Source organism: Erpetoichthys calabaricus, chromosome 1, assembly GCF_900747795.2.
Source record: "Erpetoichthys calabaricus chromosome 1, fErpCal1.3, whole genome shotgun sequence".
NCBI lineage: Eukaryota > Metazoa > Chordata > Cladistia > Polypteriformes > Polypteridae > Erpetoichthys > Erpetoichthys calabaricus.
This window is the reverse complement of record NC_041394.2, coordinates 33,728,595-33,746,528: the sequence shown is the minus strand read 5'-3', so window position 1 is coordinate 33,746,528 and position 17,934 is coordinate 33,728,595.

The window sequence follows — 17,934 nt, the reverse complement described above, 5'->3', positions numbered from 1 at the left end:
AACAAATACCTGGGATAGTATAAAGGTACTTTGTCCATCATCTTACTTGCATTTTAACGGATCTTGACCAACATCTGTTTGTGGGTATCATTAGATAGGGTGGACGAGGCATGGACTTACATAGAAGATTCGACTCAAGGTTATGTTACATTACGTGACTCTCCAGGTGATTTCCAGCCATGGCCTTCATTTACATAATCTTGTTGTATCCAATCAGCGGTGCCCACCCGTAAAGTTGGTCGCACAAATGTGGCATACCCTGTGACTCAGTCCAACTAGTCTGTGAGTCGCCCTGATGGAATCAAACAGGCAGCCTTAACAAGGCCCACAGAGTCATTTGCAAAAAGGTTTGATTTTGTCTTTAGTTTTAGGGTTGGGCTCTGTGTGCATGAGAGCTGACAACCAATGAATGAATTGCGATGAGCAATAAAGAACGCAGGTGTTTTGGAGCTCAAAAACAGAAGAGAAGCTTGTCTGTGTGATGTCTCATGTTTAATGTACTGTGACAGAATAGAAAACGAAAAAGCAGGGCAGAGACCGTGGCTGAAATCAATGTACCTTTTAACCCATCATATAGTACCGGCTCTGTCAGGGAGCATGGCTGTCACAAAATGGGGAAAGCACAACTGTGCAGGAAGGTTGGCACTTTGTTGTTAAATTAGATATGCCCAACAATTTTCAAAAATTTAAAATGGCATGGTCCAGTGACAGTGACGATATCAGCAATTGTGGCTTGCAAGACCCACATACCCCACAACTAGAGGTCGTGTAACGTGACATCAGCTCTAGTCATCTTGACTGACCCTGCATTCTTCTGTTTTGAAAAGTTGACTGAGCTGCCACTTGACCATCGATCTTGACACATGAAAACAAAGCAAACTTGCCCTGCACATACAGAATACATTTGTGCACTCTAAAGTCCTGAACAAACATTTACTAGAGGTGCATTCTACAGGATCTACCTCTTATATCACCTATAAGAGGGAAACATCTGGTACCAGTGGATATTTGACTGTCATCCATGGGTCTCGTTGTTGCTTGACTGTATTTCTTTGTAGCAGGGACTAAAGGTACTATTGGCCTTTTTTTAGTTTGCCTCTTCTTAATGTATCTTCTTCTTCTTTCGGCGCTCCCGTTAGGGGTTGACACTGCTGATCATCTTCTTCAATATCTTCCTGTCCTCTCCATCTTGTTCTGTTACACCCATCACCTTCATGTCCTCTCTCACCCCATCCATAAACCTCCTCTTAGGCCTTCCTCTTTTCCTCTTCCCTGGCAGCTCTATCCTTAACATCCTTCTCCCAATATACCCAGCATCTCTCCTCTGCACATGTCCAAACCAACGCAATCTCGCCTCTCTGACTTTGTCTCCCATATACCAGAGAAAATTAATTTCTGTGGGTTTGCTCTTATAATGGGAATCTGTGACTTTAAGGATGAGACAAAGCACAGACAGGACTGTTGGCCTAAAGGGGATTTAACCTGGAAAGGGAGGAGAGGAGAGAGAGACAGAGAGAGACATCAGGCAGTGAAGAGAACAGCAACTGTGAAAAATCTGCAACGGAACCACTTGCTGGAAGATGGATTCTGAGACGTGTCTCAGAAGATAAATTTTTTTGTATTTGTTGTGCAGCAATCAGCTTATTTACCAGTAGGAGAGAAGGTTATTATTTGCATCGGCTGGCTGTGTGTTCTGTTTCGGTTTCGGCATTTCGTCGTCTTTTTGCAACTTTAAGGATAGTAGAACCAGACTGTGGTATTTTTGTGACACGGGTTATCTATAGAGATCTCACACCCTAATTTGTTAATTTCTAACTTTGTTCTAATAATGTATTTGTTGTTTGGGGGTTATGTCAAAAAGTTTTTTGTCTTGCCTGTAACTATGTAAACTATGAAAACCCTTTCATTGAGTGCTGATCTGGGACAAGTGCTGAGTGAATTAAACAGGACGAGGACCACAAACATTTTCTGCTAACTATATTAAGTATGAGGAGTCTTTAGAAATCCTTGGTGGCTATTCTGGGGTTTCTGAGGTCAAGACGTTTGATTGAGACATTTATTTTGTCCTTTCTTGATTCTTGACTAAGTTGTCATTTTTAGCATTTTCTTGCAGCACCATTTTCTATATTGACGGGAAACACCATCTTGTGACTTCATGTTGGCCATTGTGAGGCAACTTCCCAGAAGTCTCAGGAACATGCTGAATTGAAGTCATTGGCGTGACCCTTTCAAAAGGTTACTTATGCACTGTTTGGGTATCCATGTTTTGGATAAAATTAAAAGACATTTTGCTCTCAGTTTTCTGACTTACTTTCTGGTTTACAATTTTGATTCTTGTCTTACGCTTCTCACTTGATGAAGGATCGGTTTGTCTTTTTGGTTTTCACCCTGACGGATACTCCATTTTGTTCTTATTTCATTTTTGGGTGCCAAAATAAAAATAAATTTTGCTTCAACAGAACACTTTACATCAATTTGCACAGGCAAAACGGGCTCAAAGTTCAAGGTTTAATATTCAGGGTTTATAAGATAGTGTACCAAATGGATGAAGCAAAAAGAGTGTAGAGAGCACTGGGTAAGCACCCCCTGATGGCCTCACCAGCACCTCTTCCATGGGAATTAAGGCTGGAGGAATCAGACATTTCCTGCTTTTTATTTAGAATTACTTTAGAGGGTTCTGAAGAACTCTGTTTTAAATGTGATATGATATAATTGATTGTGTCTGGTAATGTGAAACAAATCCAAATTAAAGACGTTAAGATTCCATATATTTTACCACTATCTGCTTTCACAGGGTGGGGCAAGGGGGGCACCAACAGTTGGGGAAAGTGGTGTTTCATTTCTAAACATATCTGATTGATCTTTTGATTAGTTTTAATTTTGGCTTGAATTAAAATACAATACACAACCACTACCATTAAATGAAATGCAATTTGTCTTCTTTTCTGTTAGTTATGGCATGCTATCAATGAACATGAATTAAAAAAATTCAATACACTTTTATATTGCATTGGAAATAGCATGCCAAAGTGAGAAGCAATCGATCATTTGTTTCAAATGTTTTTAATTATGACACAATAAAACTGGGCCAATATTAAATTGCCCACTTGCAAATGTGTTGCATTTCAACATCGTTAACACATTGGATTGAATTTAATTTTGGCACAAATAATCTTCCATATTTGCTGTCATGAAAAAAAGAAAGTTAAAAGTGGCAGGAGCCGTCAAGAGACTTCTGTGCTGCATCACAGGCATATCTCTCTTGAGAAGTGTGCCGCTATCTGCTGAACTACAAGAGTGTCAACGATGTACTTTTGAGAGTACACTGAGAAAAATGACATGGTCTTAATGATGATTACAAATCAGCAAATGGTTTGCAAGGTGACTAGTTGCATGCTTTTGTGAATGTGCAGCAAGCTGGACAGAGATATTTAGATGACCAGCTCCCCAAACCTGACACAAGCAGACACAGACACAAGTTCAGCAACATACACAGGTTTATTCAGCTGTGGGAAACGCTTTCGTTTCCCACCTGCAGGGCACAATACAGCCAATGAAGCACAGTGTATTAAGTGCAATAACACCACACTTTGTCTACTCTTCTTCTGTCTCTCTCTGTCTTCTTCTCACTCTGTATCAGCCTCGACTCTTCCTCCAGCAAGCTTTACAATTCTTCCTCCTGACTCTGGCTTTTTGAACAGTGGCAGCGGGATTCTTTTATCCTGCACATGGGAATACTTTGGATGGCCCGTTCACGTGGTCTGGACGTCCAACAGAGTAAAGCTCCACAGTCTCTGCCTCATGACCTGGAGATACCCACGGAATCCAACAGGGCTGTTTTGAACTCCAAATCCCATGAGGCCCTGTGGGAAACTAAGGCCCCGTTGCAACCTGGGGGGGCTGCCGTCTAGCGCTCTGGGGGAAGTAACACCCTATGTCTTCTATCTCCCCTAATACTTCCAGTTCGTAGGTGTCCCATCCAGGTTAAGGGCTCTGGCTGTCTGCCACACCAGGTATGGCCAATGAGCCATGACTAGCTTACTTGTGCCATAGACCAGAGGTCTGTAAAGTCTGTCCTGGAGGGCCGTAATGACTGCAGGTTTTTGTTCACACCTGATTGCTTAATTAGAAACCAATCCTTGCCAGTAACAAATCTGTCATTTTATTGCTTGTTAGTGTTTGCATTCTGCAATGTCCACTCGTTCTTGTTTTGTAGAGATTTTTACTTTCAGCCAAATGATTTGTAGCCTGAAGCAGGTGAAACATTCTCAGTCCTTCACTCTTTTCTCTTCAGTTTATATCCAGATATTTTATTCACAATAAATACACACAGATGTAAATGAAAGTAAGTTAGAAGGAGATCTGCTGGTTTCTTTGTCATTTCTCTCTTCTTGTTTATAAGGAGCCATTAAAAACAGTGAATGCAGCTGTTTAAGACTAAAAGGAGGAATTAAGGGTGGTGAGAAAACTCAAGTGAAGCATAAAACTGTTGCTTGATCAATAAGTGCATCTGCAGCAATAAATGGCTTGTCATTAAGAAATTGGGTTATTACAAAAACCAACAGCCTCTACAGACCCTCCAGGACTGACTACGCAGACCCCTACCATAGACCACGAATGAAGTGCCCCTGAGTTCAGGCCTGTTAGTTTAGTTTTAAGTCAGGACCTTTGAGCTCCTCTGAGGGAATGGCAGTCACTTTAGTGAGAGTCAGCTGAGACATTGGGAACTAACCGGCTTTAAAAAGCGCAACTTGAATTACCAGAAGGATACGTGGATGTTGAAGAAGAGGAAGAACACAGTTTAGGAGACAAAAATGCATTCCTGTCAAATTTCTTTGTGGACTGGGATTTTGTGTGTTTCTTGACTACAATAGGCACACTGTAATATTTACTGTGGATGCTACAAAAACAATGTAAGGCTACAATTTCTCTTTTTGTCCCACATTCTGAAACATTTTTAAGATCAGAGAAAGTCAGAAAAACATAAGCCGCATTGAGCCACCATTCCCACGCAGTAGCATTATCAAGGCCCACAGAGTCATTTGCAAAAAGGTCAGTCCTTCGTGTTCTGAATTCACTCCTTCAGAAGCACACAATGAGTAGCAAGAATCGTGTTTTAAATATCTGCCATTCCAGAGAAAAGGTCTTTTAATCCAGAGGCTTCTTAGAATATTCTGTAGAATTGAGCCTAGCAAAAACTCCCTGCACCTCACTAGACTGAGTGCAGTGGATAAGGAAAGCAAGAAGAAGCAGTTCTTGTTATTGGTGTGATATACACAAACATGTGAGGACAATCCACCAAAAGAATAACTACAATAAAAATGTAACATTAATTTATATCAAGCTTTTTATCCTTTGGGTATTCCAGGACTTACACATACTTCAGAGGATATGCATGTATATATGTACATACAAGGCCGATAACTGACATTTCATACACATGTATTACTGTATAGATAGATAGATAGATAGATAGATAGATAGATAGATAGATAGATAGATAGATAGATAGATAGATAGATAGATAACACTTTATATGTCCCCTCATGGCATTTCACTTGGCTGTGTTGTTTCTTGCTTTACCTTTTAAATCTGGAAGGATTCTTTGACTATAAAATTGATTCTTTGGGACCATAAAAGGTTCCTAATATGTGGACAAAACAGTAAAACTTGATATACAGTATACATGTAGGCAACCTAGCAAGGTAGTGACAGATGAAGAGAACCTGAATTTAGTTTGTGTTAGTGTGTGCATTAAGAGTCCTTTTAAAAACAGGAATCTATTAGTATTTTTATTTTACTTTACTTAGCCCTGGGGGTAAATTTTGCTAGTGTAAATATACAAAAAGGACAAAGAAAAAGAGTTGGGGGCCTCTCTGGACACCCTATTTAATGGCCTGAATTTAAACAAAGTAATCATTATGTTTTTCTGAATCTTGGAATGTACTTTACAGAGCTCTGTCCTTTCCTAAAGTATGACCAGCAATAAATGCTGACCTCAGGTTGAGGAGCTGTTTAAATATTCAGGTGACCGAAAGAAGCAGGGCTTCTTGTGACAATGGCACTGGAAGTGTTGTCAGTCATTCTACCATGGTGTTTCTTCTGCTCTGGAGAAAATGGACACTGCATTAATACTGGAACATCACTTTTTTCCTTGCCCCAGGAAACACCTGCATCATTATCCATGAGACACTTCCCATCCTTGTGTGTATGACAATAGATAGATAGATAGATAGATAGATAGATAGATACTGCTTCATTTTTCCCAAGGAGGAAATTTTGTTTTCACAGAGACTTAAGAAAAACAAATATAACAAACAACAACAACTCCCCTCAAGCCATACAGAATTACAAAAAAGAAGTGATAAAGATTTTGCTAATTGTACGACAACAGTGACAGTAAGGAAATATACAGGCATATTGCTGTTGGTATAAAGGAGCCCCACTCATGTTTTCTCATACATGGGTGTCTGCTGAATAATGTGTTGGCTGAAAGTCCTCAGTGTTATTGTGTCAGAAAGAGGATGTGTTGCGTTGTTCATAATGGCACTCAGCTTTGTCTTCATTGTTTTCTCCACTACTACCTTAAGCAGGTCCATTAAATCTCCCATAACTGAGCATGCCTTCTTATTGAACTTGTTCATTTGGTAGGCCTCTCTTGAAGTGATGTTACTGCATACTAAAGCCTAGACAATCCCACTGGCTACCATAGCGTTATAAAACACGTACAAGATGTCACTTCCCACCTCAAAGGAGCACAGTCTCCTAAGATAAAATAGTCTACTGTCCTCTTTTAAATATCGTTCCTCTGTCTTACGAGACCAGTCAAGCCTGTCATTGATGTGGACCCCCAAGTACTTGTAGCAGTGCACCCTCTTCACATCCACCACCTGAACTATGATCAGATATAGAGGCTCTTTGGTGAGGTCATAACCAGTTGGTTGATTTTGCTGATGTTAAGTTGCAGACAATTGTCAAAATTTTCCAACTGACTCCTGTATTTTGTGTCTCCCTTTTATTAATACACCCCACAACTGACGAATCATCTGAGAATTTCCGCAGGTGCTATGACCTGGTGTTATATTAATAGTCCGAGGTGTACAGGGTGAACAGAGCAGGAGACAAGAGTGTTCCTAGTGGTGTTCCAGTGTTGCCCACAGTCATTGAGTCTCACAAACTGTGGTCTGCCTGACAGATAGTCCATCATCCAGGATACCACAGGCACATCCACCACATATCTTTGAGTTTTCCTCTTAATAGGGGTGGATGGATGGTCTTGAAGGCACTGGAGAAATCAAAAAACATCATCTTGAGAGTGCTCCAAGCTTCGTCCATGTGAGAATAAGCCTTGTAGAGCAGGAAGATAATTGAGAAGGTATGTGACATTGTGTATTTGATTGTATTGCTTGCTGCACATGCACCTTGTTAACGTGGAGAAGTCCATGAGGAGAGCTCTCTGGATGTGTGTGGTCATCCGAATTGATATCAGAGCAGCGCCATTTTGTCTGCATGCTTGACCAATTAACTAATTTTACTAAATGACAAATCTTAATCTGAAATGTTATTCTCTGTCACATTTTTATTTTAGAGTATTGAAATTCACAATTATTTATTTAATGGGATATTTTTGTAATGTTAAAAGACAATCTTAGGAAGAGAAATTAAGGAAGTGGCCTAAGAAGGACACAATTGGCTTCCAGTACTGAATCATTTTTTCTGAATAAAAGCCCCTCAGTTAAGGGATGATTATTCAGGTTGTGAATTTAAAGAACAGTTTTAAAAATGAAGATTAAAGAGCATTCCAATGAAGTTAGATATTAAATAATTAAAACACATAAATTAGGAAAACACTACAAAACAATATCTAAGTATTTGCAAATCCCGGGGGGACTGTTGTTTCAGTTATCAGGAAATGGAAGCTACGTCAAACCACCCAGATGCTGCTTAGTAAAGGTCATCCATCAAAACCTTCTGAGCAAACAAGAAGCCACAGAGAGGCCAAATATCCCTTTGAAGAAGCTGCAGAGTTCAATAGCTGAGACTGGAGGAAAGGTGCACAAGGCAGCCATGTCTTTTTACTGCAAAAGAACTATGTGAAAGGAATATGGAATATGCCAAAAAGTGTTAGGGTGACCACTTGAGAAAGTGCGATACAAATTAATGGCCTAATGAGACCAAAGTGAACTATTTGGCTAAAGCTCAGAGAGATATGTTTGTCACAAATGTAACACTAGCTACACCTCGAAAAGCACCCTAGCCACAGTGAAGTATGGTGGTGGTAACATTATTCTGTGGAGCTGCTTTACATGAGCAGCGACTGGGCGTCTGGTTAAAACAGAAGGAAGAAGAATAGTGGAAAATGCAAGAAAATCCTGCAAGAGAACTTGTATCAATCTATAAAATGTTACTTTGGCCTTGTGTTTGAGATCATTGTGCTGCTGAAATGTCATCAGTGATTCTAAACCCAAGGATAAAGTAACACTGGAGTGGCTCCAGAACAAAAAATGAAAATCCTTCAACAGCCAGTCAGAGCTCAGAGCTCAGTCCGAACATGTGGCACAATTTAAAATTTTGGTGCACAAATGTTATCTGCTGCGACTGGGACGTCCCAACCATGGAAGGACTGACTGGAGGAGAGAGTATTTTCAAGCCCGTTTACCCCCCAGACCGGCAGAGGGCAGCCCCCTTGGCTTGCAAAGGGGCCATGTGTCACGAACATGGAAGCTCAATCGTGCTGGAGCCCATGGCCACCGCCAGGGGGTGCCTGGGCGATTGCAGGGCCCTATTTGGCAGCACTTCTGACACACCTGGAAATGCTGCTGGAAGAAACTCGTTGGGCACCTGGACTCCTTCCGGGTGCCCTATACAAGGAGACAGTCACCACCACTCAATGGCTGTAATCAGGAAGAAGTGGATGAAGCTCGTGAAAGAGGAGTGGAGGAGGAAGGACTGGCTGGAGAGAGAAGGGACTGTGTTGTGCTCTGTGTACCGTGCTGTGGGGAGTACACCCTAACTATAAGTAAACTGTGTGTTGTGTGGCAATTACTGTCCTACCTGTCTGTGTCAGGGTTAGGGTGGCTGTATGCACCCCGGGATTCACAAAGGCTAACCTGAACAGTGTAGAATAAATGTGCATGGAGGAACAGTGTGCAAAGTTGGTATATACTGATCAGCCACAACATTAAAACTGCAGACAGGTGAGGTGAATAACATTGATTTTGTCATTACAATGGCACCTGCCAAGGGGCGGGATTAATTAAGCAGCAAGTGAACAGTAAATTCTCGAAACTGATGTGCTGGAAGGTGGAAAAACGCCAAGCATAAAGATCTGAGGAACTTTGACAACGGCCAGATTGTGAAGCCTAGATGACTAGATCAGAGCATCTCCAAAACAGCAGGTTTTGTTGGGTTCCCTGGTATGCAGTTATTAAAACCTAACAAAAGTGGTCCAAGGATAAACAACTAATGAACAGGCAAAAGGCTCATGGGTGCCCAAGGTTCACTGATGCGCACACCGACACATGAGCGTCAGAACTGGACCATGGAGCAATAGAAGAAGGTAGCCTGTTCTGATGAATCATGTTTCCTTCAGATTATATGGACAGTCAGAGGAGTATGTGTCTTTTAGAGATGGTAGCAGGATACACTATGGGAAGAATGGAAGCCAATGGAGGCAGTGTGATGTTCTGGGCAATGTTCTGCTTGGAAACCTTGGATCCTGTCATCCATGTGGATGTTATTTTGACCTATACCATCTATCTAAAGATTGTTGCAGATGACATACACCTCTTTATGAAAACTGTATTATTCCATGATTGCAGCAGTGGCCTCTTTTAGCAGGATAATGCAAACATTTTTCAGGAATGGTGTCAGGAACATGACAAAGAGTTCAAAGTATTGACTTGGCCACCAAATTCCCCAGATCTCAATCTGATCCAGCATGTGTGGGATAGGCCAAAAAAACAGGTCAGATACACAGAGCCCCCACTTCGTAACTTACAGGACTTAAAAAGGTGGCTACTGGAGTAATAATCCTGTTCTCCCAGTTGCAGCTTCCTAACTGAATACTGACTTCCAGGTGCTGATGTTCTTATATGCAGATCAAGGTGGAAGTGGCGGGAGCTTCATGACATCAGATAAAATGATATTTGAGTTTTCCCAGCCAGTCATCATCCACTCTGAGGGCAAAAGGAAAGAAGGACTTAGTGACAGTGCCGAACCAAGGTCTGGAAGTGAATTACATTTCATATCAGATTCTTGAACATGCCTGTCGCTACCCGATTTGGACCAGAAACCTGATTTGGACAACACATGCGTGTAAATACATAATTTCCGCTACTCTTGTGACAGCTGCCAATTTGGGCAATGCATGCGCAAGATCTTTTTTTAAGTTATGGTAAAGGATCCAGATAAGGATCCTTGTTGAATCCTGGCTGGGATGCCAGTCTCTGCATGTATTAATTTTAATCAATCAGTATATATCAATTTTATGTTTATGTGCTATTGATTCTGTTTATGTTTCAACGCCTTAGTGATGCTCAGTGTATGCCATGGGTGGTCCCCCAAGAGGCGGAACCACTTGTCAATAACTATCAGCGACTGCTCTCCACCTATATATCTGTCAGGTATCCCACAGTTCCAGTGGTTCATTGTGAATGCACTCTAAAGTTGAAGAGTTTGTGCATCTTCCACTGAACTTTGAACTTTTTGTTTTTGGCCATGCTAATTGGAATCTATTTTAGAACTTCTTTGCTTTGGCTTGCATTTGTGTTACAGTCAATTCTATGCCTTTTGTGCTCCACAGAGCTTTTTTGTGCTTCCAGGTAGCTTATGGAAATAAACCATTTAATTTTATAAAGGTTATGCGTGGCCCTTTATTTATCTGGGCTTTTTGGTAGGATTTTCCCCACCAGTGAGCATTTTTGGAAGAGCTTTTGGTACTCACATGCTTTGGAAGGCTTAGTTCATTTCACAGATGGCTAGGAAGGGTAGAAAAAATAAAATAAGCTACTTGGAAAGATGTTGGGAAATAAATCTGCATGAGTTCTAAGGTCAAAAGACTGTCCAGCTCCTTTTCAACATTCTACCTAACATAAATGCACTTAAGTATTTACTATTTTTTTTTAAGCTTCAACATTTGTAGAACAATGCACTGAAACTGCTGGAGTTTTTGCTAGAGTGATATGTTCAGCCACAGGGTGAAGATCCGAAATCATTGTTATTCAGAAGCTGAGAAATAGATGGTCATATAGTCAAGAGCTAGACAGGATGACAAACCAAGAAAGATACATAAAGCAAAAATGTGGTGAAAACAAGGATAAATTCAGAAATTGCGAATATAATGAAAACAGTCATTTTAGGAGAAACTGAGAACTTACTGACATATTGATAGTGAATTTCAGTAGGCCTTAGGCCGGGAATATACTTAACACTACACTACGTGTGCGCTTGGGGACTCTGCTGACCACACTTGCTTGCATTCTTTATGTAAATGTGGAGGATTCCACCAGGTGGCAGTGCGAGAAATCATCACTGTGGCAAAACAACATGTGGTTTCACTGTATTGTGAGTTGAGGGAAGAAAGATGTTAAAGATAAACATCTTTGTATTGTGATGTTGTTGCAAAGGTGTCAAAAAAAAATAAACACGGCAACAGTGACGCAGAAGATGGTATGTGAGAACTTTAAATGTATCGCATCATCACAATGGGGAATAGTCAATGCTTGTATTGCCTAAATGGATGAGGAAAAGCACCATGAATACATTCGCATGTCAGCATTTAAGTTTGATGGTTTGCTTCACCGCATTTTAACCATTCATCACAGATCAAAGCACACAGATTTGTCCTATTGCAGCTGCATTGTTGATAGTAAACAATGATGCTGACCTCATGTACCAAAATTTGAACACACGCACCACCCAAAGTTTTGTTGGTACTCCAACTCATGCTAATTTCTGATGACATGTTCAGAAATAACCGACTCAAGTTGATTAAAACGAAGGCAAAAGAAATTAATTAGCAGCAAAAACTGGTCATTAATGAAGAAAATGGTTAGAAAGAAAACCAGCAGTGACTGCAGGACTGGAGTTTGACACCCCTGACTTAGAAGATGCTTTTATTCAAAGTGACTTACCAACATAATTGAGTAAATATCAGTCAGGGTGACTGGTGTTGAATCAAGCGTTTTAAGCGAAGGTTACAATATTGACTATTAGAAGTGAAGAGTTCTAAACCAAACAGAACAACACAAGATGGGTTACTCTTTCCTTAGTTACAAGAACTCATCAAAATCATGGATATTTACAGTAAAAGAGGGCCTTCAAACTCTTTTTAAACACATGGAGAGAGTCAGCAGTTCAGACAGAGGTGGACACATCATTCCACCTGCTATGATCTACCCATGAAAAGTGAGATTTGAAGCCACACAGACTTGGCATCACCACTATCCATTCACTAGCAAACCTGAGTGGGCAAGAAGGAGTTTAAGACCTCATGAGCATCTCCGGCCTATAAATAAGTTCTGACCCTTTGACTACTCTGTAGGTAAACATCAAGGATTGGAACTTAATGTGTGCCGGTACAGGGAGCCAGTGTATTAACCCAAAAACATGCGCCCTCCTTTTTTGGTTGAACAAAAGACGTGCCATTGAATTTTGAATCATTTGCATTGGCTTGGTGGCACATACAGGTACTCCTACCGATAAAGAGTTACAGTGGTCCAAATGTGATAAGTCAAATCCCTAAACCTGGACTTGTGTAGCATAATCCATGAGATACAACCTGATTTTGCAAATGTTATACAGAATCTGCATCACTGAGAGACAGTTGCAAAGTGATCAGTGAAGGATAGCTGGTCATTGATCACCACCCCAACGTTGCATACTGGCTTGGTAGGTGTTAGTGATAATGAACTAAGCTTTCCAGAGATGGGATGTTGAATAGACAGACTGGCTGGGATAACAAGAAGCCCCATCTTTGCCAAGCTGAGCTGGAAATGGTGATGCTTCATGTAAGATGAGATATCAGAAAGAAATGTTGAGATTCTGCATGAAACTGTGATCTTCTGGAAGAAGGACAGATATAGTTGAGTATCATTGGTATAACATGGATATGAGAATCAATGGGACTGGATGGCAGGGCTAAGTGAGATGGTGTACAAAGAGAAGGGGTGGAGGACCCAGCACCAATCCTTGAGTTACCCCCTGAGCTTGCCTGATGAGATCTCTCCTCTCCAGGATAGGATCTGCTTGAGAGTTAGGATTGGGACCACCTGAAAGGAATCCCCAGCGACACTGAAATCAGTGTGGGTGGCAAGAAATATCTGAGGCAGGAAGGATGTGATGGTTGGCTGCATCAAAAGCGGAGAGAAGATCAAGTAGAATGAGAAAGGATAATATGGTTGTAGCTCTAGCCAGCCATAATGTGTCAACAGCAGTCAGCAGAGTTGTCTTAGTGGAATGGCCCCTCTTGAAGCCTGACTAATTAGGATCAAGCAACATGTTCTTAGCATTTGTAGCAGTACCCACTTTAGCATGGTTACCTTGCATGTGTGTTCGGTTTACACTAAAGTAAACTCACTTTATATAGCAGCCATACCACATACCACACACCTGAAGCGAAACATGTTCGTCTTTGGAAGGGAGATCATCTAGGAAAAGCTTGGACTGCTGCTGGAAGAGGTGTTGGTAAGGCCAACAGGGGGGGAACTTACCCTGAGTTCTGAATTTGGACCCCAATGCCCCAGTGTAGTGACAGGGACACTGAGCTGTAAATATGGTACCATCCTTCAGATGAGATGTAAAACCGAGGCCCTGATTCTCTGTGGTCATTAAAGATCTCTGGGCATCCTTTGTAAAGGGTAGGTTAGATACTGATGTCCAGGCTAAACTGCCCACCACGGCCTGGTCATTCTGGCCCCTTAATCATCCCCTGTCTCTAATTGGCTATTTCTGTCACCCCTTCACCACCTAACAGCTCATGTGTGCTAAGCGTACTGGTGCATAAGTGGCTGTCATCACACCATCCAGGTGGATGCTACACATTAGTGGTAGTTGAAGTGGCTAACCATTCACGCTGTAAAGTGCTATGAACAATGAGAAAAACACTATATAATGATATAGTATAATATATAATAATATGCAAAGAGTTATTATTATTATTATTATTATTATTACACTGGAATGAATTGTGACCTGGCTCTGCTTGTATGGGTTCTGAATTTGTATTAGAAAGATTATACCATTGGTTTTCAGCAGGTAGTAAGATCAAAATCAGTCTGGCTCAGTTGTTCCACAGAATGCATGAAAGTGATTATCCAGCCTGCAACGCATACTTCACTTCCAAAATAAGTCTCAAGCATGTGTTCATATCAATATGGGCATCCTTCCAGAAACAGCCTTGGGCATTTGGAATCGAACACTTGGAATGCACTTTCAAGATTTCTTATTTATAGTCCGCTTTCTTCAAAAATATACAAGAATATGAATGCTGAAAAGCTTTTTGGCTTACCATTCTCATATCATGGCCAGAATTCTTTTACTTACAGCAGTAAGTGGGGTGTGTGATGCGGCCACATTTAGAAACAGTATCAGCTGCAGTATTTAGACAAGCCCACCTTCAGTCTGGGCTGTTGCCCCCAAGACACTGACAGCTGTTCCTCTCAGTCCTTTCCCTATGTTGCTAAACACCAAAAAGAGAACGATGGACAGGAGGAATGAGAACAGTATAAGGAGCAAATAACAAGTAAAAACAAGAAAAATAGTATAGGTAGAAGAAGAAAAAGAATACATAGGAGCGAGAGAGAGGAAGATATGGATAATACAATACAATACAATACAGTTTATTTTTGTATAGCCCAAAATCACACAGGAAGTGCCGCAATGGGCTTTAACAGGCCCTGCCACTTGACAGCCCCCCAGCCATGACTCTCTAAGAAGACAAGGAAAAACTCCCAAAAAAAAACCAGTAGGAAAAAAATAGAAGAAATTTTAGAAGTACTGAGTAGAATTTAACAGTAGATGATATCATATAATAAGATTTGGATATTTTTAGAGTCCTGGAGACCTCATCCATCAAGCTGCCTCCCCCATTTGGCCATTTCATGGCTGAAACAGCACTGGGCCAGCCAATCCGATGAAAGGACCCCTCTTTCCCACGATTCCTGCGATCCTCCATCAGGGATGACTTTACCTTAGGCAGGCAAAACAGCTTGGCAGGTGGGCCTTGGCACGAAGTGTCACATTTGAGTACTGAGAAGAGAAACAGAATAAGTGAGGGTTAGTATACAATTATAACTGTCATGTTACTTATGTTTTAGTGCTAATGACTAACAACAGAGATGCAGTCTGTACAGTTAATCAGCAGCTCTAGTCAGGGTGTGCTAAACTGAAGTAGTGAGTCTTCAGCCGGGATTTAAAAGCTGAGACCGAAGGGTAACTTGACCAAAGACTTATGTTCTATTTGGCTTAAATGCTGTCTGTCTGAAGAAGGTGTAATCAGGATGATGCATAATCAGACACCATCAATGTACGAGTAGACTTAACTGATTCATTCATAATTAATGCAATAAGTCATGTAATTTTTTCAGGAAGACAAGTTTAACACAGTACAGAAGATGGTGGCAGGACCTCCCACATATTTTGCTACTGGTTTGTTTTTCCACCTATTTTATCTTTTCCCTGCTACTGATTGTTCCACTAGTCTTCTGGCTTTCGAGATTGCATCATGGTAATGTCACCACTGTAGATGTTGTTCTAGTTCTTTCTGCTCATACCAGCTGGATCTGTCATTACGGCAGTCGAGTGAATTATACAAAGGACACAGAGAGAGTGTCAGAGTTGACTGAGTGTACAGAAGACTGAATTTACGAGTATTTTAAATGTGTTCTAGTGAATGATGTTTTTTTTTCTTTTTGTATTTTGTTTGCCTTGTCTTGTGGCTCCTTTCATTTTCCATTTCCTTTTACAGCTATGTGGTTCTTTCTTTGCACTGTATGAGCTAGATGATTATAGACAGGCAATCACATCTGTTTACTTAACCTCTTAACTGCCCTCTGCCGGATATATCCGGCATCGTAGCATTATTGCTGACGCCTTACTGCCGGAATTATCCGGCACATTTGCCTATGGTTATGTGAATGCCTGGCGCGTAGTATAACTGACAGTTTGGCGTGGGTATTATTACTACATTGTATTTCGACAACTCTGTGGTTGTATTGGCCGGTCACGTGATGTGATTCGGAAGTGAAAGCTGTGAATATGGCGAAATGTAAACTGACTTCAAGTGAGGTTTTGCAGGCGATTTTGGACAATAATTCTGATCATGATTGTAGCAGTTCTGAAGAAGATTTTAGCGACAATGATGATCAGCAACGTGCGCTGCATGATACTGTGAATGACGACGCATCGGATGATGGCGATGAGTGGGTGTATCCCCAGCATCTCAACTGGAGTGCTGCCCGAGGTGAACTACCATTTCTGCATCTGTTTGAGGCAACGTGTGGATTTACTGTTGATGTAAACAATTACACTGCTGAGCAGTTTTATGAGCTGTTTGTGTCACCTGACTTGATCAGACATTTTGTTCATCAAACACATCTGTATGCAGCACAGTTTATTGAGAAAAATTCCAATTTACCTCCACATTCCCGTGTTCGTGCTTGGGTAGACACTGATGAAAACGAAATGAAAAAATTCATTGGGATTTTGATGTTGATGGGAATAATCAGAAAACCAGATATTGAGATGTACTGGTCTACAGATCCTATGTATGCAACACTTATTTTTGCAGCTATCATGAAACGTAACCGATTCTCTTTGTTGCTGAAATTCTTTCATTTGAATGACAACAGCAATGAGCCAGATAAGAAAGATCCAAACCGTGACCACTTGTTCAAGCTACGTCCTTTGATTGACCATTTATTTGAAGCATTTCAGCAGGTATTTCAGCAGGTAAATACTGCTTGAATAAATGTAAAAAAGTAAAAAAATGAAAATTGTTCAGATTTCGCCCGGCATGGGGAATATTTAGGGAGTTGGCGGTTAAAGGGTTAATAACAAAGTAGTAAAGTAATCTCTTATGCTTTGTCCATAAGATCTCCATTAGGGTAAGTAGGAGTGCCCAATGAGTTTTGGGGAGCAAGCAACAAGAAAAACATAGTGAGGACGAGGCAGAAGTCTAAACCAGAAGGATGAAAATAACTGGCATCCAGGGAGACAAGGAAGAGACAAGAACTGAGGGACAAAAACAAAAGCAAAGTTGTAACCAAACCTCGTGCTAGGGCCTACTTAGAAAGATTTTAAAGACATTGCTTATCCACTGAGGGATAGCAAGTACTGAAATCACCTCTGTATTTGCACCATCACTTAGTAGATGTCATTATCATGACAGACATAATCACTTGACATGACAAAAAAATGCATAAATATAAAAACTTCATTTACACAAATCAAAACTCTAATTAGATTCAATAATAATAATAATATATTTTATTTATATACCGCCTTTCCCATGCTTATTATTATTATTATTACATTGGAGTGAATTGTGGCCTGTCTCTGCTTATATTGGAAACAGAATCCTTATAATAAAAAATAAACCCTAAAAGTACCAAAGTATATGTATAAGAAACTTTATAATCTCAAAACCTCAATAAACAGCTCCTCATTAAGCTAGTGGTAGGTCCTGTCAGGGCCACTTACACAACGTACTGTTTGCTTTTCTCGTCTCTCTCTCACAGCCTAAGCTCTTGGCAGCTAAAGAGGACATCTTGTGTTAGACTTGTCACTGCTGTCATTTTGTATGTGCCTGCTTGACAAGACACTGTGCCAAAAAATAAATTTGCTGATGATGAGGAATTGCTTTCAGGGGACCTAAGAAATTAGACTGTGCATTGCTGAGATGTGTAGAAGGATTAGAATGAATCAAAGTGCACA